We start from the raw sequence: 23,881 nt of genomic DNA on the forward strand, positions 1-23,881 counted from the left end.
TCCCTTTCTTTATCACCTGCCTAGGGGTGGCCTCTAAACAGTGTTTTTGGCTCAAAGGTGAACCTGAAAAGAAAAGAGTCCAAGATACTGATCCCAAGATTTGGCTCCTGCTGAGCTGGGAAGAGGTAGGGCACAGCTGTCTCTTCCCTTTTAGGCTCAAGCCACACACTCTCTATAATACCGCAGGAAGGAGAAAGTGAGATGGATTCCAGGAGGCTTGAGATGCCAAAGCCGGTTCTCAGACTTGAGAGAGCATCACAATCACCTCGAGGATTTGTTAAAAACAGAACGCTGGACACCTCCTGGAGTTTCTGTTTCCACAGGCCTGGGGCAGGGCCTGAGAATTTGCATCTCTAACAGGTTCCGGGTGATGCTGACACTGCTGGCCCATTTCAGGACCACACTTTGAGAACCACTGGGCTAGAGCCTTGTCACTCAGTGTGGTCCTCAGACCAGCAACATGGACATCATCTGGATGTTTGGTAGAAATGTAGTGTCTCAGGCCCTCCTCCAAACCCTAGACCTGCCGAATCTGAATCTGCTCAGTAACAAGCCCCCAGGTGAAGTGTATGCACACTTTGCTGGGAGAAATTGGTTTCCCTGCCTTCTACAGAGCCCCCGCCCTAAGTAGTGACCTTGGCCCATCACACCAGGGGTAGCCTGTCAGTGTAGCTCCACTGCCCATCACAGAGTCAGCCTAGAGTGACCTCCAAATGGATATCAGAAAAATGAATAATGATTCTTGGCCAGGCACAGTGGCTCTTGCCTGTAATCCCAGCACTTTGGGAGGCAGAGGTGAGTAGACCACTTGAGCCCAGGAGTTCGAGACCAGTCTGGGCAACATGGCGAAACCCATCTCTATAAAAATACAAAAATTATCTGGGCATGGTGGTGTGTGCCTATAATCTCAGCTACTCAGGAGGCTGAAGCAGGAGGATCACTTGAACCTGGGAGGCGGTGGTTGCAGTAATTCGAGATGCCACCATTACACTCCAGCCTGGGCATCAAGAACGAAACCCTATCTCAAAAAAAAGAAAAAGAAAAAAATACTACAAAGAAAAATGAATAATGATTCTTATTACAGCCACTTGTTGGATTCCTGAGTATATGCCAGGAGCTTTTTATACATTGTTTCACACATTTATTATAAAACCCCTGCAAAACCCATTTTATGGACAAGTAAACTGAGACTCCGATAGAGTGACTGCTTAGGAAACAGAAAAAGAACTTAAACTGTATAGCGATCTAGCTGGCTGTTTTCCAAGGTGCCAGGGGTTTAGCCTTTAGCCATTAGCGTACTTCTCTTCCTTTGTCCTCCCAAATGAGGCCCGAGGCGTAAGATGAGGAGAGCAGAAATCTTAACCAAGGGTTGAAGTGATTTATTACATAAGTCCAAGGAGGATACAGTGTGTCCAGAAACAGGCTTGACCCGGCGCTGGAGCACTTGAAGGAAATTTCTAGAGAAGCTGGACACGAAAGCGCTCATCAGCTGTGTCATTAAGCCCTCTAATGAGCTTGGCTAGGATGTGATCATTCACACAGCACAGGGCCCCACTTCACAGTTGGCGTGTGCAGTCACAGTTCCCTAGAGTTCTGGGGGTTCCTGAGTGGATCTGGTGGCCTGCCCAGCCTGCAGTCCAATTCCAAACTCCACTCTCAGTTATAAAAAGCAGGGGAATGGAGAGGGGAGGCCTCTAGGGGTGATGGAAGGCAAGTCTAGGGGAGCCTTTTAAAACCAATCTGCTCCTCCAGATAAAGAAAGCCTCCAAGCAGGCTGGAAGCCAAGAATTTAATTGTATTTATTTTTGCTATTACCTTATATTTAGGGCAAGGGATATTGGTATTCTATTTATGGTAGTGGTATAAAGATTCCTTTTCTGATAAATTCATTTAAGTTTTTAAGTGAGTCAATTTAAAGGAAAGTATTAAGTGAATAAAGTCTAGTTAGCAAAACGCATGAAGGTAGACCCGGAAAATGTTCGAAGTTTATGCAATGACATCCCAGCCTTTCTTCTCCCCCATAGTCATTATCTGCCCTGGATGGCAGCAAACTCATGACAACTCCTTGCAAAACTTCTCTCCAGAGTGAGTGAGTTAATCCTTCAGAAAGTACCTACTTACAGAAACCATTTATAACTGTGTCTGGAAACGACCCAGCACACAACAAAAGAATCCTTGAATAAAACAACCTTATGAATGATTGAAACAGTGTCCACCAACCCTCCTCCAAGAGAGGGTGGTCCTACCAAGAGGAGAGGATGTCTTAGGCCCAAGAAGACCTTTCACCCCTGCAACACCACTAGATTAGACCCTCATCACACCATCCTCTGAAGCTCCCTGCCTCTCTCTGGCGCATCTCCCCACACCATGTTTGTTGCATGGTTTCTTTCCTGTTTGTTAGCCTGTAGCTCCTTGAAGGCTAGGACCGTTTCAGATGTGTGCCCCATTGTACTTCCAGCTCCTGCTACAGTGCCTGGTAGAAAGTAGGTGCTCTTTTGGAGAAAAAAGGGAAGGAAGGAGGGAAGGGATGAAGGGGAGGGAGTAAGTTCCTTGAGGGAGGCTGAGATAGGCCCCAGTTACTGATATTCTAGGATCACTTACTTATTTCTCTCTATGGCCAAAGGAGAAAAAAATGTGGTAGGGGCTATATTAGCTCCCTGTGCAATTGTCTGATTTGAAATCCACTGAGTTCCATTTTATTTATTTACTTATTTATTTATTGAGATGGAGTCTCACTCTGTCACCCAGGCTGGAGTGCAATGGCGTGATCTCAGCTCACTGCAACCTCCACCTCCTGGGTTCAAGCAATTCTCCTGCCTCAGCCTCCTGAGTAGCTGGGATTACAGGTGTGCGCCACCACACCTGGCTAATTTTTGTATTTTTGGTAGACAGGGGTTTCACCATGTTGGTCAGGCTGGTCTTGAGTTCCTGACCTCATGATCTGCCCGCCTTGGCCTCCCAAAGTGCTGGGATTACAGTCATGAGCTACCACGCCCGGCTGAGTTCCGTCTTATTTAGAGAAGACACCCACTTTCATTTTTGCCCCTCATTTCATGTAGAAAGACCAGCCCACAGTTTAAGTAAGTATTCCTAACAGGCTAATCCACAGTTCTATATGGGCTCTGAGGTCTCGTGCACAGAAGCCAAAGGACTGGAGGGATGTGTCCAGAATTGGGAATCAGGCGAGCTCGCTCCAGGCAGGCTGAGATCAAGCTGATAACAAGGAGATTAATAAGAGCCTGCAACCTCCCCAGTCTTGTATTAGGGAGGAGGGTTTTCCAATCAATGCTGGTCTGGCTGGCTTAATGATACCTAATCTTACCTTTTGAAGCTCACACATTTGGGAGTTGAGATCAATTGAGATAAAATAAAGTAAAATGTGTTGACTTTGGGATTTTTAGTCTTCATCAGAGTCCCATTGTGTAGTGTTGTTTTTATTTTCTATCTTGGAAATAGGCAGAGATTAGCTGCTGGAGAGGGTTGTTCTGTCTGGACTAGGTGGTCTATTTACTTTTGTTCTGCTTTTTTTCATTTTCCGCTCAATGATTCTTCATGAGGGAAGGGCCCATTTCTTTCCTGTTCATTTCTGTATAGCCAGTGCATGACACCTGGCAAATGCTCAGTAACCATTTCTCAAATGCAGTATTGCAGCATCACCAGCACAGACTGTGTGCCACGAGCTGCCCTGCTGGAAAAGCCAATCTGCTCCTGATTCGGTGCAGAAACAGCAGCCTTCTAAGGCACTCACAGTGCCCCTGGAGAAAGGCGTCAGGACGGTTTCCTGGTACCTGTTTTCTGTGATGGTTACCATGAGCTTTGTGCAGTCATTGCAAAGCTGTGTGTGAGCAAAATGCATCCGATCCATTTTACAGGTGCTTACAAGCCCTGTGCTGAGTGCTGGCAACTGAAAAGATGAGTACAGCACAGGGAAGGTGCTCATGGAGTTTGTGATCTGGTGGGGAAGCATGTTGTGTAATGATGAGGAGTGTGTCTGGAGGTGAGAGTTCGGGGGTCTGGGCTTTGGTTGTGGATTTGCCACCACCAGGCCATTGCCCTAAGGGCAGGCTCTGACATCTTCGGGCCTCAGTTTTCCCATTTATAAAAAGTGGACTCAATGGACCCACAGGTCTTCACTTACTCTAGAGCAACAAAACTGGGCAGCTGTCTCAAGGCGTTTTCCTGTGGAGTGGAGTTCAGCCTCACTGCAAATAGCAAGTCCATTTGCTGCTATGCCTCTAAATTCCTTGCCCTGAAATTTTAGAGCAGGGCAATAAATAGGTGTTGGTCTATTTTCACCTACCACCTGCTCTACATTAAAAAGAAAAGAAAGCTGCTATATGGCAAGAGGAAGACAAGCTAATATACTGGGTATCTGCTCTTTGCCAGGCACTGCATTCGACATTTTCACGTCTCAGTGGAACATCCTGATAAACTTGCAGGACGGGGAGCAATAGCATCCTCATTGCTGCACCCTTCAGTCCACTTAGAGGGCCAGTGCATCACAGCGGAATTGGTGTTCCCGTTAAATGACGTCCTGTATACCAAGTTTTAGAAAAGCACATGAGTGCACGTAACGGGATGCAGAAAAGGTATTTTCAAGCATAGTTAAATGTAGTGATTTTGGAAGCCTTCTTCACTTAGCTATCAGGAAAATTCATTATCACCAACAAACATCTTATGAGAGTAGTGTATCAGCCTAATTGCCATCCCTGACCTCCCATGGTGAGCTGACAGGTAATAAAAACAAAAATAACAATAGCGTGCTCATAGTACTGATGATTCCTGCCATAGGAGCTCCAAAGAGAGGGTTCCCTACCAAGGACTGGGGATGAGAGAAGGCAGGATTTGGGGGCTTGAAGGAAGGGCCCAAGGACTTGAACTGGAAAAAGAATGACATTGGTGACCTAGATGGAGAGAATGGCCAGAAAGGAAGTTTCCCATGTACAAAGAGGGCTGTTCTCACATTTGGGACGCGGCTGCCACAGACTCTGGCAGTGCCTAGAGGTGGAGGAAAGTAGGGGAGGACAGAGGGCTTGGAGCCAGGCTGTCAAGGGCTGAAGAACTCAGACTTGATTCTTTGAGGGTCCCTGGTTTAACATGGGGTCCAGAGACCCCTAAAGAATCTGTGATGGGGTTCAGGAGATCCACAAACCCCTTGAAATTGTAGGCATTTTTCTGAGCAGATGGTTCAAACATTTCAAAGGATTCCCAAAGGGACCCACAAAAGCTTAAGAGGAGCCGCTGTGGACAGTTGGGACCCTTGAAGTGCTTTGACCAAAGGTATGTGCAGATGATGCATCAGTTGCTTGGAGGGGGCAGGTGCCGGGAAGACCACCATGGGAGTGGCACTGAGGGCTGGGCTGGGGTGTTGAAAAGGAGGAGGGAGTTAGGAAGCCATGATTATGAAGAAGAAATGACAGCTCTCCAACACTCTCGGGACAGCCAGTAACGCCTGCGTGAACAACTGAGCCCACTGTGGGTGCAGGACATCAGAGGGGAAGCTGTGTGTTATGGTCCTATAGTGAGTTTGGTTTTAAACATGATTATTTTAAGAGGCTGAGTTTATCTATGTGGAAATGAAGACATTTAAAAATTATTAAGCCACCACTTACTGGAGCAACTAGGGGATAAGAGGGCAGCAGAACCACCCCTCTTTCATTTTATAGGTACAGCCACTGAAGCCCTGAGATAGAAAGTGACTTGTCCACAATCACCTCGATGGTGGGCAGCTGGGGACCAATTCATAAGAGAATAAGAGGAGAGAAGTTAGGCTGGAGGTTAGGCTAGATCCGAAGCCCTCTGGGGGAGATGGCAGTTGAAGCTCTTAGTGTAGATAAAATCTCTAAAGTAGAAAAGACCCCAGGATTAAGCTTGGGTCTTTGCTCTGATTTAGAGAATCGGAAACAGAAACCAAGGTAGCTAAGGCCATGCAGAAGGGCAGTGAGGGAAGTACGTGACAACCAAGAGGAAGAAGCAAGGCAAGACAGGCAGGTGCTCCTGGCGGAGGGTCCTTACAGAGGAGGGCCTCAGGCCAGGTTGTCAGCAGATCCCCAGTGGCATTTGAGAGACCTCCTTCCTTGGAATTGTGGGGTGAAGCGAGATTCCAAAGAGAGGTCCCTAAAAAAGGGGCCAGTGAGGGCAGACTGGCCTTGCCAGAGGTGTGAAAAGGAAGGAGAAGTGGGTCAGGGGTGGAGGCAGGCAGGAGAACAATATTTTACAAATAAAAGAGTGCATCTGTAAAAATAACTAAAGAAATGAGAGGAGGGAAGGAAAGGGGGAGAGGTTCAATGATAAGGTCACAGTCAGGTGAAAATGAGACCAAATGGCAGAGGTGGGGAGGGGAAGAGGAGGGATGAAGGTTCAGACCATCTGCCTTGGTGAGCAGGGCCTGGAAACGTGGTGAATTTTAAAGGAGGGACGATTGGGATCCTCTAACCCATTAGGCTCTTCTTGCCTTTCAAGTGGTGGCCCACGCAGACCTCTCTGCCTGAAATTCTTCCCACAGCCCTTTGCAAAGCTGGTTCCCCATCTTCCTTCAGGGTTCTGACAGATGCCATCTCTTGAACAGCCCTTCCTGTCCGCTCCCCAGTATGCATGCAGTCTGGTATCCACCACCACTTGCCTCTGTGTTTTTTTGTTTTGTTTGTTTGTTTGTTTTGAGACAGGGTCTTGCTCTGTCACCCAGGCTGGAGTGCAGTGGTGTGATCTTGGCTCACTGCCTCCCAGGTTCAAGCAAGTCTCATGCCTCAGCCTCCCAAGCAGCTGGGATTACAGGTGCACGCCACCGCACCCAGCTAATTTTTTGTATTTTTAGTAGGAATGGACTTTCACCATGTTTGCCAGGCTGGTATCAAACTCTTGGCCTCAAGTGATTCGCCCACCTCGGCCTCCCAAAGTGCTGGGATTACAGGCGTGAGCCACTGCACCTGGCCCTTGCCCCTGTTTTCTTCTCAGCATTGCCCAGTAATGGGTAGGTGTTTATAGCTCTGTTCTTTTGCCAGCTGGTGTGGAGTGAGGGGGTGGGGGGGGTGAGTGTGTGTTTGTTTCATGTCCCCAAATTTCTATTTTAAGCACCTTCAAACTGGAGACTATTTGTCTCCATTCCCACTGCGACCCCAGAGCCCTCCTCAGTGCCTGTTGCAGAGTAGGTGCTCCATAATGCTCGAAAAAGAAAGGCATGTTAATTGAAACAAAAAGAAGGGAAGGTAGAACTCAGCCATCACCTATCCTCCTCTCAAAAAGCTTTTAATCAGGACAGTAATTACATTAAAATGAAAATAGCATCTGCCAGCTGTTGATATGTTTTCATGACCTCTTTCACTCTTCACAGTTCACCCTTTTGAAGGAGTGAGGAAACTCAGTCTTGAATACTCTGCGAGTTAAGGTGGAGCTAGGGACCATACTGAAGACTGTGTTCTCGTTTGCCACCTCATTTTATTTTTATAGTATTGTATCAAAGAGGCATGTTTGTCAAGAAAGCAGGGAGGCCATATCCCATTTCCACCCTCCTCCTGGCCAGGGGGTGGGCAGCTTCTGCACATCCTCACCACACACTTACTGAAGTACGGCCCTGTTCCAGATGTGCCCCCGGGAAGCCCTTTGTGTGCCAGGGTGCTTGACACGTGCATGTGATCTGCCCAGGACAAAAGGGTTAAATCTCCTGTCCACTTGTCAGACCCCTGCGGTCATGTGGAGAAGTCAGCAGGGAAGAATTCTCTCTGCCTTTGGATTCTTCTAATCCCTAGAGAGCGGCAGATAATCCCTTTTCACTCTGGCCCTCTTTCTTGAAGTTTTCTATAAGAAATTGATGACAGGAGTGTGGGGAGAGGGTGAGGCTCTGAGGCAGCCCCGGATGTGATGCCCTCAATGACACCTTCAGCCATTGCCCTCAGGGCACTGTCTACAGCCACCAGCCCAGACCCTGGGGGCTAATAGGCTGTGACCTTCATGCCCCCTCCAGGCCCAGCCGAAAGTGGGAGTCTGTGCAGATACTCAGGGCAACAGGAAAAGCAAAGGAGGGAAGGACCCATTGATTCTTCTTTGTACCTGTCTTCTGTGGGTGTTCAGAACAGAAGCCAGCCTCTCCGCCTTCTGCACAGCCTGAACATCCTGATGGAATCTGCTGGAAATATTCAAAGCACAGGGCCAGAACTGCCAAGAAGGAAGGCATAGGAATAAAATCACAGGGGACAACCCCAGGTCCCTGCACACACTCCCTTGCCCTGACCTGGCTTCGTACCTCTGCCTCTCGAATCTGGCTGGGTGAAGCTCTGGCGTCTGTCTGGAGTCAGGTGTAGTGACCCAGGTACGTTGGCTGCCTGGCCTTGTCCTCTGGCTTCCCTTGTCAGTCTGTTCCTGTGACACTACATTCCGGTTTTGACTCAGCTCAGGTTCTGACAAGCCCCTACCCCAACCTCACCTTTGCACCTACTTCCCAATTTGGAGACAATCTATCAGACGGAGGTGTATTCAAATCCCGCCTAGAGCTCCCTCCTCACTGTCAACCTTGGCATACGATGCTTAACATCTCTAAGTCAATTGGAGGAAGAAAAATGCCAAACTCATAGGGTTGGGACAGGGATGAAAGGAGTAAATCCACAGCAGGGACTGCCATGTGGCAAGGGCCCAGGCAGCATTAACTCTGGTAATAATTACTCCTCTCAACATCCATCCATCTGAGCAAGGTTCTTCTCATCCTTGCATCCAGACACCTGATTCTAGCATCAAGCTGGTCACATCCCTGGGGCCACCATCGTCTCTATGACCCGTCACCACCCTACCCGCACCCACCACAAGCTATCCTGGCATTAGTTGGATGCAGCCATTTCCCAAGCCCTAACTCAACATGGCTGGAGTTAATTTCTTCCACCCTGAACACATATTTGGGCTTTCCCCTAGCCAATCAGGAAGTGGTTCACAGGGAGGACCCAAGAGGCAGAACCTCTCCTCTGCCCCCTTTCCTCCCCAGAGCCCTGGACTCCTAAAAGAGCATGGCTGGGAAAAGTGTGGACGGAGGTCATGGCTGATGCCTGAAGACACCTGGGGCTGTTACCCTTCCAGAGGCCAGGGCTGGCTTCCTCTTCCTAGTCTATCTGTTGGTCCTCAGCAAGCCCAGGAAGCAGCCTCATCAAGCGTCTTAGGAAGCATGGAACTCCTAAGCTTTTGTTTCTGAACATTACAGGGGAAAAGGACCATGCCCCTGGGTGTTCCTCCTTCTGCTTCTGCTTGATTTTATCAATAAGCATCTGGTCAGCTGGGACTGAGAAGGGGCAAGAAACTAGCACCTCTGCCACTTCCTTAGGGCCTGCAGTCCTAATGTACCTGACACGGGAGGGGCTTCTGAGTCAGGGAGGTTTGTGGAGAAAGTGACATGAGCTGAATTTTGCTAATTGATAGGATGAGTCTAGGGATCTTAAACCCAAATGCCTTTAGGGTCCAGGCAAGTCACAGACGTAAGTGATGACGCTCAGTGTTAAGACAGTAGGGAGTAGTGTGGGCTGTAGAAAAATGTAGCATATGCACCCCCCCGCCCCCACAACGAGAGGACACAGATACTTCCCAACTCCAGCAATGGCTATGTTTCAGTGTTACCAGATCTTCTGACTGTTTAAAAGGAGCCAGAAATGAGGCTATTTTATAACGACTAGTCTCTTGAGTTTTAAACAGTAGCCTCTGATTTTGAAAAGGTTGAACATGCAAGCCCCTGAACACATGTTTAGGCCAGATATGACCCAGGGCTGGCAGTTTATAAACTCTGAGGTCAGCAAATGAAAAATAGAACAAGGGATTCCAGAGAGAGGGCACGATATTTAAAGACGCAGGCTTGTGAACTGAGTCACGCATTCCAGAAACTGTCCCTTGGTAGGAGGTGGATGTGTGGAAAAGAGGATGAGGCTGAAGGCGCAGTTCAGAAAGGGTCTCTGTGCCATGCTAAGGAATCTGAACCTGATTCTGAAAGCTGCAGGGGTCGGTCAGAGACCCTGAAGAGTTTAAAGGAGAGAGAGGCACGTGGCACACTGCATTTCGGAAAGCTGTGTCTGTGTAGGGGGGCGCTGGCAGATAAGCAGTCTCTGCACATGGGCAGATAAGACAGAGGCACAGGAGAGATTCATGGCAGAGGAATGAGGGCACTGGCACTCACCCTCAGGTGGGCGAGCTCAAATCTGGAGGCTGGGGGACACTTGAAGGTGGGGTGGCGGTGTAGTGAGGGAGAGTGGGGAGTGTGGACATCACCCTGATTCTGAATGAACTAGGGGTGGCTGCCATTCCCTGACAGGACACCGGGAGAAACAGGTGGAAGGGGTGGAGGTGGGTGGGAGGTGTGTGGAGATGGCCAGGATGTGCTGTGACTGGAGCCAGGACTGAGGTGTCCAGGGGCAGATCAGACACAGAGGGACAACGGAAGCAGGGTTTGGAAAAGCAGCGCGTGCAACGGGCACACTCACACCAACCCCAGCATCCTGAGAGGCTGGGAAAGAGAAGTTCAAAGAAAACCCAGATAAAGTGTTGCCAGAGGATGAAGGAGGCGGGAGTCTATGGCCTAAGGGGTACTTCAGGGTCGTGCTCAGGTCACTGGCAGAGCAGAGAGAACGTGCCGTTGGACCTGCTCCAGGAGAGATGGGGACATGCTGCAAGGGTCTCCATGCCAGGGTCCCGCCAGGATTCAGTCCTGCACAGCCCCGTGGATGGTGGGCAGCCCTCACCCACCTCCTGGCCATGTGATCTTCAGATGTGCCTCTTGTGCTGAAGAAAAGAAAATGCACATGTCCACTCCCCAGCGGGCCCCCCTCTGAACGGGCCCCCAGCACTCCATCCATGAAAGCTGCAGGGGCAACAGCAGGCAGTGTGGTTCTACCACACTAGCACACTCCACTTTCTGTCCTCCACTGATTCTTATTTCTCCCTAATGGACTGCCCTGTTCAAAACCAACTTACCCAAGGACAGCTCTTCCAAGGGGACTTGTCAAACTCCACAGGCAGCAACTGGTTTGTTCCTTTCCAAAGGGCAGTAGCCATCACCTTCAACAATACTGCAACTAACATCCACATCTGTGCAGTCCTTCTTATTTTAATCCTACAGCAGGACCCCAGTTGACAGAGGAGGACATCAAGACTGAGAGAGGTCTAGGGCTGTAAAACTAGAACCCATCAGGGACCAGAACTCCAGTCCCCTCTGCCGGTGGTCCCATCCATCCTCCTTCCATCTGACACCAGGGCTTCCTGAGTGGTCACCACCATGGCCACTGGAGCAGAGGAAGTGGCCATTGCTTAGAACCAGGCAGGTGGGGAAGGGGACACATCAAATACCCAGAAGAAAAGTGACTTCAAAGTCCTCCCCAAACTGAGTGCCCTCCAGAAATTCTCTCACGAAGAGGCTGCAGCTGACATTCACAGGGATGCTGTGTCCGAATGCGGGTACATCAGGAAGGGAACAAAAGAGAGGGAAGAAAGCCTGCTTGAAAGCAGGGGTCTTTCAAGTACCCTCGAGGCAGGCTCAAGAGCAAAGCATGGCATGCTGGATGGGCATTCTGCTTCTCTTTAAAGAGCATGGATTTATCCATACCATGTGACATGAATGAAATGAGTTTTCAGGGCTGCCAACCTCTTGGTTAAGGTTCTGTGTAGTATATTTCTCCTACAATAAAAAAGGAAAAATGACATCTGAGGTTAACAATGTATCTGCGGTGCGAGGCCCAGTGACTGTCAGTAATGGACGCTGAATAAACTGAGCAATGGCAGATTGCATGAATTTTCATATAAAACTGCTGCTATGCATCGCTTTGAGTGGCTGGGTCACGTCTTATCCTTATAGTGTAATGTGAGTGGAGAGTCTAGCTTGAGTATTTTCCCACTTAGCTAACTCGCCATCTCACAACTGTTTGCTGAGTAACCCTTGCTTCCTCTTAATTCTCTGAGCCCTCCTGGACATATATTAAATCCTCCTGGGCAGGAGGTGAAGGGCAGGATGCGGGGGGGCACTTTCTGCAGGCATGGGAGGTTGGGCTTCATGCAGACCACGATCAAATCCTTGCTCTGCTGCTTTGCTTGCTGGGTGACCCTTGGCAAATCACTTAACCTTTTTGAGCCTGGGTGTCCTATTTCCAAAACCAAGTCAGAAATAAGAAAGTTACTATGGGCCAGGCATGGTGGCTCACGCCTATAATCCCAGCACTTTGGGAGGCTGAGCCCAGCGGATCACTTGAGCCCAGGAGATCAACACCAACCTGAACAACATGGCAAAACCCAAACTCTACTAAAAATAACAACAAAAAAAAAAATATGGGGCATGGTGGCACATGCCTGTAGTCTCAGCTACTTGGGAGGCTGAGGTGGGAGAATCAGCTGAGCCTGGGAAGTCGAGGCTGCAGTGAGCCATGATCACGCCACTGCACTCTAGTCTGGGCAATGGGAGTGAGACCCTACCTCAAAAAAAAAAAAAAAAAAAAAGCCTTTGGTAGAGTGCCTGGCACATGGAGGGGCTCAAGAGAATGAAGTTCTTAATATTTTTAATTGATGTCTTGGAATCTGCATCCCTGTCTAAGGAAGAGACAGGCAAGAGAATTTTTGTCCTGTCTGGAACAAGAATGGTCACTTGGGATGGTGGAGGCATCACTCTTACAGAGCGAACTTTGGTTGAGGGGGAGAGAAGCTGTTTAGTTTGAAAATATATATGTATATACTCAAACGGTGTTTAGTATTTGGAAATTTTACAAAACTTTCATTAGGTAAGAAAAACTTTAGAAAGTAATGGTGAACAAAATCTTGTTGGATGTAAATATAGAGAAAAATCACAATTTTTAATTGTGGCACCCCTGCCACGGGAACAGTAGGATCAAGGAGGAATTTTATGCCATTTTAAATGAAGTCTTAAAGTGTTGCGAGGGGATGACATAAAATAATGGATTTGCTGGGCCAGAAGGCTCTTAAAGATGCCCTGGGGACTTTAACCCATCCCTTCATTTGGGATCCTTTGTCATGTCTCTTAGCCACAGCATGTTTCCTCCAGGGGGTGCCCAAGGGGACATTTGCCTCCCCACTCCCAGAGAGAAGGTCTCTCCAGGGCCACGTGTGAGGCAGGCAGAAGGTGGGAACCAGACCCAGGGAGCCCCAATTCACCTCTCCAGGAAGGAGGGAGTGGCCACCCTCATCCAACACCGATGAGGTTCCAGCCATCTGGGGGCTGAAGAATGTCATTGCAAGGTGGCCACATCAGAGCTCTCTTGGTACAGGGACAGGGACAGGAACACAAACCAGCCAGGCTCGGAAGAAGCAGGGGGTGGAGTGAGGAAACAGAGACAACTAGTGTAGACGAACCTGAGAAAGTTTGCAAAGAGCTGGCGAGAGAAATCGCTGAGGGGAATATGGACTTCTCTGAATCCTCTTTTCTACAGAAGAGGGTCATCTTCAGTGATTTGGGCTCATCTCTTCATTGAGTGGTCCTCTCTAGAACACACTGGATGTGCGGGAAATACACCCTCCCACAGCAACGCAGAGATGAGCAGGACCCCGGTCTTGTGCCTGGCCATGGTCTGGGGAGGGGTTGCTGAAGCCGAATGCATAGAGATAATGGTGGCTGAAAATAGGGGGCGCCCTTCTGCAGGTATGTCCAGGACGCCGAGGCAGGGTGAGAGGCCCAGGCTGGTTGCATCGTAGGGAGCTCCAAAATCGGGATGGGGGAACTCAGCAAAGGCTCTATAGCCATGAGCACCATAGAGAAGTGGCCCTCTCTGCCCACAGCTTTTCACTAGGTCCAGTTCAACCAACAGCATATATGTATGTATTGCCCTGGGTTTTAATTGCTTTGGTTTCTGGGGTTTTGAGTGTTAAGGATTTCAGAATGCAGCATTATCTCAGAAGTCTGTTTTTTGTTGTTGTTTTGTTCGTTCGTTTGTTTGAGATGGAGTCTCGCTCTGTCGCCAGGCTGGAGTACAGTGGCGCAATCTAGGCTCACTGCAACCTCTGCCTCCTGAGATCAAGTGATTTTCCTGCCTCAGCCTCCGGAGTAGCTAGGATTACAGGCGTGCACCACCACGCCCAGCTAATTTTTTGTATTTTTATTAGAGACGGGGTTTCACCATGTTGGCCGGGATGGTCTCGATCTATTGACCTCGTGATCCGCCCGCCTCAGCCTCCCAAAGTGCTGGGATTACAGTCGTGAGCCACTGCACCCGACCAGAAGTCTGTATTTTAAAGTCTGTCTCCTTTATAAGATGCGTGCAGATCAGAGGATGAGTCCTGCTTCAGTTGGTAGTCCCTGTTTATGAATCCTCTCTGATTGGCGTTTCTGTTCACTCCAAAAGTGTTCTGGTTTGGATGATAAGTTACATTGTCCCCCTTGGTTATAGGTGACCCACAGTTTCATTATGAGAAAGAGGAAGGATCAGGAACGATTGCAGTAAGAAATGCTTGGCATCCGAGTGACCTGTTTACTTGCATTTTGATGTGCAGATGCCTCTAAGTACTTTTATGTAACCACTAGGGAAATTGGCTGGAAGGATCAAAGCCCAAAGTTCTCAGGGATGTTTTCTGAAGTTGAGCAAAGGAGAGAGCCAAGAGTGAGCTGGTACCTTTTTGTACACCAGTAAAAGCTGATTAACAAGCAAAAGTTTGCTGGAATCAAAGCAAAAGGATAAATCCAATCAAGCTAATATTTAAATTGAAGGCAGAAAGGATGGCAAGAAAAGAACTGAGCAGTCAATAAGGAGAGCTCAGAAGTCATCATAAAAAGAGAGACACCCAAAATTCTCCCCATTGGCCCCTGCAACACCCTCAGAAGTTCAATACTAGAGATGGCAACTGTCATGGAAACAACACTATCAAGGTCGAAACCAACATAGGTCTCCAGAGCTGCTGTGCCCAGTGGTGTCTCAGTATCTATGAGGTTCAAGAGCTTCAGTACAAGGCTAAGACTTGCTGTATAGGAAAAGTATCTCAAAGGCTGTTGAGCACCTCAATAAAGCTATTCCAACTGTCTTGGTGGGCAAGAAGCTGTGTGTGTGAAATTGGGGGAGAGTAACAAACTGGAAGAAGGCATGAATTTAAATCTAACTAGGAACACATCTAAATTGGGTGCAAAGACCTTACTAGAAATGCTGCTTGCTGTCTGTAATGTTGAAGCTGCTGCAAGGAGCCACCTGTACTGTCACAATGGGTCCTGGCTGGCAATCCAAAAGTATCTAGCCAATGCCAGCTTTCAGCAAGGTCCATGGTAGTTTTCACACTGGTAATGAGCCGGCAGTGCAGGAGTTCATGGTTCTCCCTGCTGGAACCGTAACCTCAGGAAAGCTGTGCTCACCAGAAGGCTGTCATCAGGCAGAAATATGGCAAAGATTCCTCCTAGTGAGGACAAGGGGTGTTTTGCTTTTCACATCCTAGAGCAGGAATCAGCAAACATTGGCTCACAGGTGAAATCCAGCCAGCTCCTTGTTATTACATGGCTTGTCCTCCAGCCAAAAACAGAAAAATTCAAAAGAAGAATAACATTAGTATCAAATGATTTACAATACATCAAGCACTGTTCTAACTCTTTGCATTCATTAGCTCATGTGATCTTTACAACAAACCCATGAAGTAGATACTCTATAGATGAGAAAACAGATGGAAGCTTCTAGATAGGTTAAGTAATACTCAAAGATCATACAGATAATGATTTGTTCAGCTATAATTACAGACCCAGAGAGTGTTAGCTCCGAGCTTACTCTCTTAACGTGCTTCCTTGTATGAAAAGTTCCCCAATGCTGTAAAGGTAGAATGTAAGTTCCTAAAGAGAGATTCAGGTATCACACTCTGGTGTGTTCACAGGAGGGAAGATAACAGTGTCTCAGAGAACCAAGGAAAGGCTTTGTAGAAGAACGAGGCTACCTTTCCATCGTGATGGCTGGAATACTAACTTTGAATCCTAATTAAGCAAAATCATATGCCCTCCCCCACAAAATTACATTATTCTCATTAGCAGGCCTAATGAAGTTTTTTGTGACAAAAACACGGTCTCAATTATTATTACAGCTTAAATTTTGTCAATAAATAATTGGTGGAAACTTATTTTCTCTCTTGTTACTTAAGTACCTGCATAGTACCGTCTATTTTTCCTCTTGTCCCATACAGCCTAAAATATTTACATTTGGCCTTTTTGGAAAAAGTTTGCTGACTCATATCCTAGAGAATACAGAACCCTGGAGCTGCTATGGAATGTGATTAGAAAGGCTGGCTGTATTATAAGTAGTGAATGGCATGGACAGTAGCCTCTAGTTCTTACAGTTTGGGAAATATGACCTTGAAGTTCAAGCCTCCAGATGTCCTTAGCAGTTACATCGCTTCTGACCAGCTGGTAGACAGGTACAAGTCCTTCATCAAGAACTACTCGGTGGTGTCTACTGAAGATGCCTTGGACCAGGATGACTGAGAAACTTGGCAGAAGCTCTCTGCTAGTGCAGGTTATATCCACGTGACAGGGAATCAGCTCCCTGTGCCTAGCTGGAAAGGAACTACCAAGACTACAGACAAGGACTCAGACAACTTCCTGCTACTCAAGGTGAATCAGAGAGACCCCATGATGGAATCTCTTCAGGAGTGCAAGTGGCCCAGGCTGAAGGATAGGGTGCTGTTTCCCACTGTGTTGGGGTGACTGAAGATTCTTGCATTGCCAAACTCATGGTGAGGATCTGTACTAGGTCAGCCAAGGCTGGGGCCCTTTGTGCATCTGAGCACTTGGCCAAGTACAGCCAGCTCCTCAGGTGGAAAAGAAGATGGGTAGCACCTTTGGTTGTTCTGCAGACAACAAATTCAAAAAGCTCCTAGCCAAGTAAGTTCTGGGGCAGGCGAGTGCCTGAGCCAGTCTAGCACTTGTCAGCTGGTGGGACCTCTACTGCTATTCTAATCATCTGTGCTCAAGACTCTAGACAGTACCACTTTGGAGGGGTCTTTCCTTGCTCATCTCTGTGATGTTCTGCCTCCTTAGAACTGCCGTATCAACTTCTGCATCAAATGCCACATCTTCTGATACATGCTATGTGTCAGATGAGACCTTGAAAACATATGCTAAGTGACAGAAGCCAGACACAAAAGAACAAATAGTGTGCGATTCTACTTACATAAAATAGCTAAAATAGGCAAATTCATAAAGATAGGAAGTAGATAGTAGTTATGGGGAAAAGATGTAAAGAGGGAGAGTTTTTGCTCAATGAGTGCAGAGTTTCTCTTCAGATGATGCAAAAGTTCTGGAGACAGATGGTGGTTGCACATTATGAATGTATTTAACACCACCGAACTGTACACTTAAAAATGGTTAAGACGGGCCAGGCTCAGTGGCTCATGTAATCCCAGGTACTCAGGAGGCTGAGACAGGAGAATCACTTGAACCTGGGAAGTGGAGGGTGCAGTGAGCTGAGATCACGCCCCTATACTCCACCCTGGGCTATGGAGCAAGACTCCATCTTAAAAAACAAATGGTTAAGATGTTGTCTTAGTCCATTCTGTGTTGCTATAACAGAGTACCACAGGCCAGGTAACTTAGAAAGAACAAATTTATTTCTCATAGTTCTGGAAGCTGAGAAGTCCAAGAGCAAGGCACCAGCAGGGCAGGGCCCAGTCTCTTTGCTTGCAAGATGGCACATTGAGCACTGCCTCCTCCAAAGGGGAGGACCACTGTGTCCTCACATGACAGAATGGCAGAAAAAAGTCAATCCACTCCCAAAAGTCCTTTTTATAGTGGCATTAACCCATTCATATGGGCAGAGCTCTTAGACCTAAACACCTGCCATTAGGCCCCACCTCCTAACACTGTTGCATTGGAGGTTAAGTTTCCATTCGACCATAAATTTTGAAGGGAACAAAACATTCAAGCATAGCAGATGGTAAATTTCATGTTATACTTATTTTACCACAATTTTAAAAATTGGGATTCGGGGGAAGAATTCTTAAAACAAAAGCCTTCGACGACTGTTGACAGCCCTGGCTCTAGTCATGTGACCGACCCCAAGTCATCCTGTTCCTCACTTTTCTCCTGTCCATGTGTCCTTGGAGTTTGTTCCTGGGCTGTCAACAGGCATAAACCCCAGTGGTTTTAATGTGCAAATTGAAAAAAAGCGTTCATTAGTCTACCAAAAATGTGAAGGAAGAACCATCTGCAAATTCATGAATTGTGCTTTAGTTTCATTTTCTATTCTCAAGAATGAATAGAAAATGTTTAAGTTGGGTCTAGATTCTTAATTAAAATTGTCAGCTCCTGAAAGTTCATTCTGAGCCTGACTCTCCCATGAGAAACTGTAAACGTGGGAAATTCTAACACAGCTAGGAGATTCCCGCACACTGGACTTTACCTTACCTATAAATAACTGGGCTTGGTGTATGTATCAAAACATCATGATGTACCCCATAAATATGCACAGTTATGAATTTTCAATTAAAAAATTATTAAAAATAAACAATTGGGCTTGGATGAAGAGGCTAAGCAAAAATACAGTTTTCAGATTTTGCTACTTGCTTTTCACTAGAATAGATCCAGCTGTGTGTGGTGTGATTTTGTTTTACATTTTTTTAACATGCCATTTTTATTTACTATCATAGTTTACTATGTACATTCTACTAGGAGAGAATATAATGTCCATAGTGTAAAAACAATTTTGACATTCTTTTTTTTTTTGAGACGGAGTCTTGCTCTGTCACCCAGGCTGGAGTGCAGTGGCGATCTCGGCTCACTGCAACCTCTGCCTCCTGGGTTCAAGTGATTCTCCTGCCTCAGCCTCTTGAGTAGCTGGGACTACAGGTGCACGCCAACACACCTGGCTAATTTTTGTATTTTTAGTACAGATGGGGTTTCACCATGTTGGCCAGGATGGTCTCAATCTCCTGACCTCGTGATCTACCCACCTCAGCCTCCCAAAGTAAAAATTGACATTCTAAAATGTAGACCTTTAAAGTCGTCAACCTCTACCCTTACAATGGTTGAGAATATTGTAGCAGGGTCAAATGGACAGTTGTTATTACTAGTATTATACCTTATTTTATAGAGTTCTTTATAGTGTGCCAAGAGTATCCCCATATATTTTCTGATTTGGATGATCTAAGCATCTCTGTTTCTACAATTTCAGCACTCTGTGAATTATCTTTAGCAAATGTTTCTTACCCGATCATCTTCTATCAATCAACCAGGCAGGTATCAGCAGTTCCCCATCGCAAAGAATATAAGCTTATTTTAATAACATTTGAGGCAAAACCTAATTAGAAAAAACAAATCCCTCATCAATTCCTGTGATTTATTCTAGAGCCAAACATCTGCAGCCCAGTTTCTTTGAATGATGGTCTCCCCTGTCCTATGAACAACTGAGAGGTGAAGCGGTGTAAATAATGTGCAGGAACACGGCACATAAACTGCAGGGACAACTTTAGAAGAAAAGCCCCCACTTAATTCTTGAAGCCTGATTTGCTTCACTGAGTCCCAATGGGGCAAAGCACTGTGCAAGGCTAAGAAAGTGGACAAGACAGCCTTCTATTCTGTTTTACTATAGGTTCTGTTATTATTTAGGTATGTCAAGGCCAACAGATGAAGCAATGACTGCCAAGAAGAAGATAGTTTGTTATACTCCCATCACAGGGCTCTACACAAGGAGATATGGGGTTGGTCTGGAGGCAGGAGGAGGGGGAAACTGGTGAGAGCCTTTCTTATGGTTTGCACAGGAAAGAACGGGCAAGGTGGGGCCAGAGCAGGTTTAGTATTGGCTAGTTTGACTAATTTCAGCAGGCTCTGCAGGGTAGGAGCTGTCGCTAGTTCCATGGTACCTAGCCTAGGGTAATTAGGGTAGGCGAATACCTGGCCCTACAACAGGGCAGGGGAATACTGGCCCCCAATAAATGAGACAGTAGGGGTGTGGATTCAAGATTGCAATTTGACAGGAGCATTCCCAGGAGGGTCGTTTGCTGTCTTTAGAAATCGGCTAACCCTGGGAGGGGCAGTTTCTCCAGGGTCAGAAAAGCCCCAAATGTCAAAGCACTGGAATACAGAAAATAAAAGACATGGTTAACACACCCCCTCGAGGACTTACACTTTATTGTGGCCCGCAGGAGGAAGCTGAACCTGGCACACAAATCCCCGGGCCTTGGTCCCTTTGATTGTATGAGGAGGAGTTCGGATTGTGTAAATGACAAGATTTCTGTAAAGCCTCCCATCTGTGATTCCATGAAGTAATTAAATATGAGAAGAAGGTGGCAAATGCTATAATAGAATTGAGTGCTTTGGGAAAAAAGGAAATGGCAGCCAAGAATTGAAAATTGGGATGGTTTGGGAGGGAGGCACCGACGCTGGGTTAGGGGGTTTGCATGGAAACGTGATGTGGATGGGCGGGCTGGTGGGGCCGGGGGTGAGGCATGGGGGATTCCTCTTCTGAAAGGCACCAGGCAGAAAACAAGAGTTCACCAGCAAAGAAATATCTCCACCAAAATATCGAGTGCTGAGGGTGAGAACCCCTGAGTTTGAGTAAGAACTGGCATGGAAAAGTGCATAGATTTGTAGTATCCCAAATCAGCAAGACTCAATGTTCTCCAGGACCTGGCTGGAAGCAGGAAAAGAGAAAGGCTGGAGCCAGCTATCTCAAGGCCTTTAGTCTCCTCTAAGCCTGGCTCTCGGGGAATGGGGGTGGGGCTGTGAGGAGGGGAGGTATTGGGCAAAGTGTACAAGGTTTCAGACAGAAGAAATAAGTTCTAGAGGTCTGTACAGCATAACTACAGTTAATAATACTGTATTGTGTACTTGAAATTGCTAAGAAAGTAGATCTTATATGTTCTTAACACAAAAAATGGTAAGTGTGGGCCGGGCGCGATGGCTCACGCTTATAATCCCAGCACTTTGGGAAACCAAGGCAGGCAGATCATCTGAGGTCAGGGGGTCAGGAGTTGACCAACCTGGCCAACATGGTGAAACCCCATCTCTACTAAAAATACAAAAATTAGCCGGGTGTGATGGCAGGCGCCTGTAACTCCAACTACTTGGGATGCTGAGGCAGGAGAATTGCTTGAACCCAGGAGGCAGAGGTTGTAGTGAGCCGAGATCAGGCCACTGCACTCCAGCCTGGGTGACAGAGCGAGACTCCATCTCAAAAAGAAAAAAAGTAAGTGTATGAGGATATGTTAGTTAGTGTATGGATATGTTAGTTAGCTTCATTTAATTATTTCACAATGTATACAGATATCAAAACATCATGTTACGCATAGTATATATACACGATTTGTTTGTCTATTATGTCTTAATAAAGCTGGTGGGAGGTTGGGCACTTGGCAAAAAAAAAAGAAAAGAAAAGATTAATGCATCCCCACTGTCTCCTAAGCTATACTCCACGAGCATGGGGACTATATATATCTAGCTTGGCCAAAGCCTGAAATATAATATTACTCAAAATATTTTTGTTGAATGAATAAGAAAAAAATAACTTAGATATATTGCTATCCTCATCCAGAGCCATCTTAGATTTCATGAAAGAAACTGGGTTTGGGTTTGTTGAGGTTTGCTTTTAGTACAAGCCAAATTTTGAATTTTTATAAAGTTAAATCTGTCGACTTTTTTTTTTTTTTGGTAATTTCTTCTTTTTCTTCTAAATTTAAAAAGTCCCTCCCATACACTCCTCAGCCCTCATCAAAGATTTGATGAATATCCTCTTCCCTGTTCTTACCAGTTTCTTGTGGGTTTCCTTCTTTAAATATTCAACGGTTTTGACCGGGCTGGCTGGGTGCAGTAGCTCCCACCTGTAATCCCAGAACTTTGGGAGGCCGACTTGGGCAGATCACCTGAAGCCAAGAGTTTGAGATCAGCCTGGCCAACATGGCAAAACCCTGTCTCTACTAAAAATACAAAAATTACCTGGGCGTAGTGGCGGGTGCCTGTAATCCCAGCTATTTGGAGGCTGAGGCACGAGAATCACTTGAACCCGGGAGGCGGAGGTTGCAGTGATGCAAGATCATGCCACTGCACTCCAGCCTGGGCAACGAAGGGAGACTCAGTCTCAAAAAAAAAAAAAAAATTAACTGTTTCATTCTGTCTTTCTCAGAGGGTGTTGCAGGTACTCCTGGTACTCCTCGTGATAATGTAAGATTATTTTAGGGGTTCTATTGATAAATATTCTTGTGTTAATGGTTGTGTAGGGTTTTTTTTTTTAATAACTTTGTAATCAAGACACCAAAGCTGTATTTCACAGAGGATATTGCTTAGGGTAAGGGTAAATTTTTAAAGATGGGTCTGTTTTAAAATTTAAGTGGATAATAGTGTGTGCAGTTGATAAATATGAAAAACTGGTGATAGGGATCTGAAAATTACTGAAGTTTGGGAAACATTTGTTAAATCCGTGATTTTTTTTCTGTCTAGAGTAAGGTAACACTCAACTGTTTTTCTCCCAACTCACCACCAGATCATTAACCAACTATCCCAAACCATTTATTGAATTACTGTGCTTGACTTAATGTCTGGCCTAGCAGGTCTCCCCTCTCCCCAAGGAGGGCTGATTTTGAGAGCTAGGGTCCAGCTAGGGGCATGTGAGCAGACAGTGACCCACGGGCCATAGCACAGCCAGCAGTGCCCTTGGGACCCAACCCAGGTGAATGTGGGTTACAGGACCGGAGCTGACCCGACATTCCCAGACCCCAACATGGAAGTACAAGAACGCTGTTATCCTAAGGAGATATTTCCAAGGGGAAACGGGGAGGGACAAAAATAAATATTAGGCATAGAATTAAAATGAGAAGACCCAGTGTTACTCTTTGTAATTGAGAACTAGATTTGTAATGATGAAATTTGGAACCTTAAGGGAGAACTAAAGTGAGACACTGGGTAGGTGATAATACCCTTTCTGTTGTCTAGTTATCTGCCTATGAAATGGGTAAATATAGCCTGTTGCCAAATAATGTTGAAAAGACAGTTTATCTGGAAAAGACATGTACATATAAGCATGCACACAATGTGATATATACAAGTATGTGAATCCTAAGGAAATCAGATACAAAAATCCAGACTTAAAACCAGTGTGTGGATAGGCACTAACTCCCCCTGCAGTGTTCTCATTTAATGACAAGGTTCCTTTCAATACACAGCTTCCCCAGTGATTTTAATTATTTCTTTGGAGTCTGCCAACACCTTGACTGAAAGGCTAAATAGAACTTTAAAAAATGAGAAAAGCACCCATTACCTCCCCAAACTGTATAACCCATCATTTTTTAATTAATAAAAATAATGAATCTCATATACAACTTTTCTAAAACATGCAGGGCAAAAAGTCGGGGGTACTTGAGGCACATGTATTTATCCATCCCCCAACCTAATGTGTCAGTGAAGCGGGATGAAACCGTGTGGCCAGACAGAATGGGATTTGGCAGAACCGAATAGAGAGTAGGGCTGGAAAGGGCCTTAGAGTGCTTTTACTTCAAAAGCCTATCCCATAGAGGAAGAAACAAGGGATCTCATGACTCACATACACCCTTCCCACTTCCCAGCAGAGTGACACCACTTAATACTATTTCTTTTGCCACCAAAGAGCAAATTGCAATCACATTTGAATGGAGGCACTGTTGAGTTAACCTTGCTGCCTCTATTGAATTTCGGGTGTCTCAAAGTTGGAGAGAATGCAGTGGACAACAGCGCACTACATGTGAGTGAAAGCAAGAGAAGACAGCCAGCAGGTGCTGAGTCATGCTAGAGCAGATGCTGAGTCATGTTGAATTATGCTATCCTGTGGGATTCACCAGGGGAGACTAATCCCCAGGGAGTTTATGTGCTGTCTTAAATGAGGGTCTCAAGTGAGAACCTGGGTACTTACTAATTGGAACGATATTCAAGTGGGGAGGGGGTCAGGGGAGGATCCAGGAGGTCCACACCCTATGAAATGTTTGGGCTGTGTCTGGGGCC

The 23,881-nt window shown here is 46.5% G+C and overlaps 1 protein-coding gene and 1 non-coding gene across 3 annotated transcripts in view; both read left to right on the forward strand.

Annotated features, from left to right (window-relative positions):
* ST8SIA2 (ST8 alpha-N-acetyl-neuraminide alpha-2,8-sialyltransferase 2) overlaps positions 1-23,881 on the forward strand; it is a 75,597-nt gene that overhangs the window by 12,304 nt on the left and 39,412 nt on the right. The window lies entirely within an intron of this gene.
* LOC115835790 lies at positions 11,509-11,643 on the forward strand. The gene has a single exon (XR_004030806.1). It is a non-coding gene; the product is annotated as a small nucleolar RNA U109 (small nucleolar RNA).

This window comes from Nomascus leucogenys, chromosome 6 (assembly GCF_006542625.1).
Source record: "Nomascus leucogenys isolate Asia chromosome 6, Asia_NLE_v1, whole genome shotgun sequence".
Classification (NCBI taxonomy): domain Eukaryota; kingdom Metazoa; phylum Chordata; class Mammalia; order Primates; family Hylobatidae; genus Nomascus; species Nomascus leucogenys.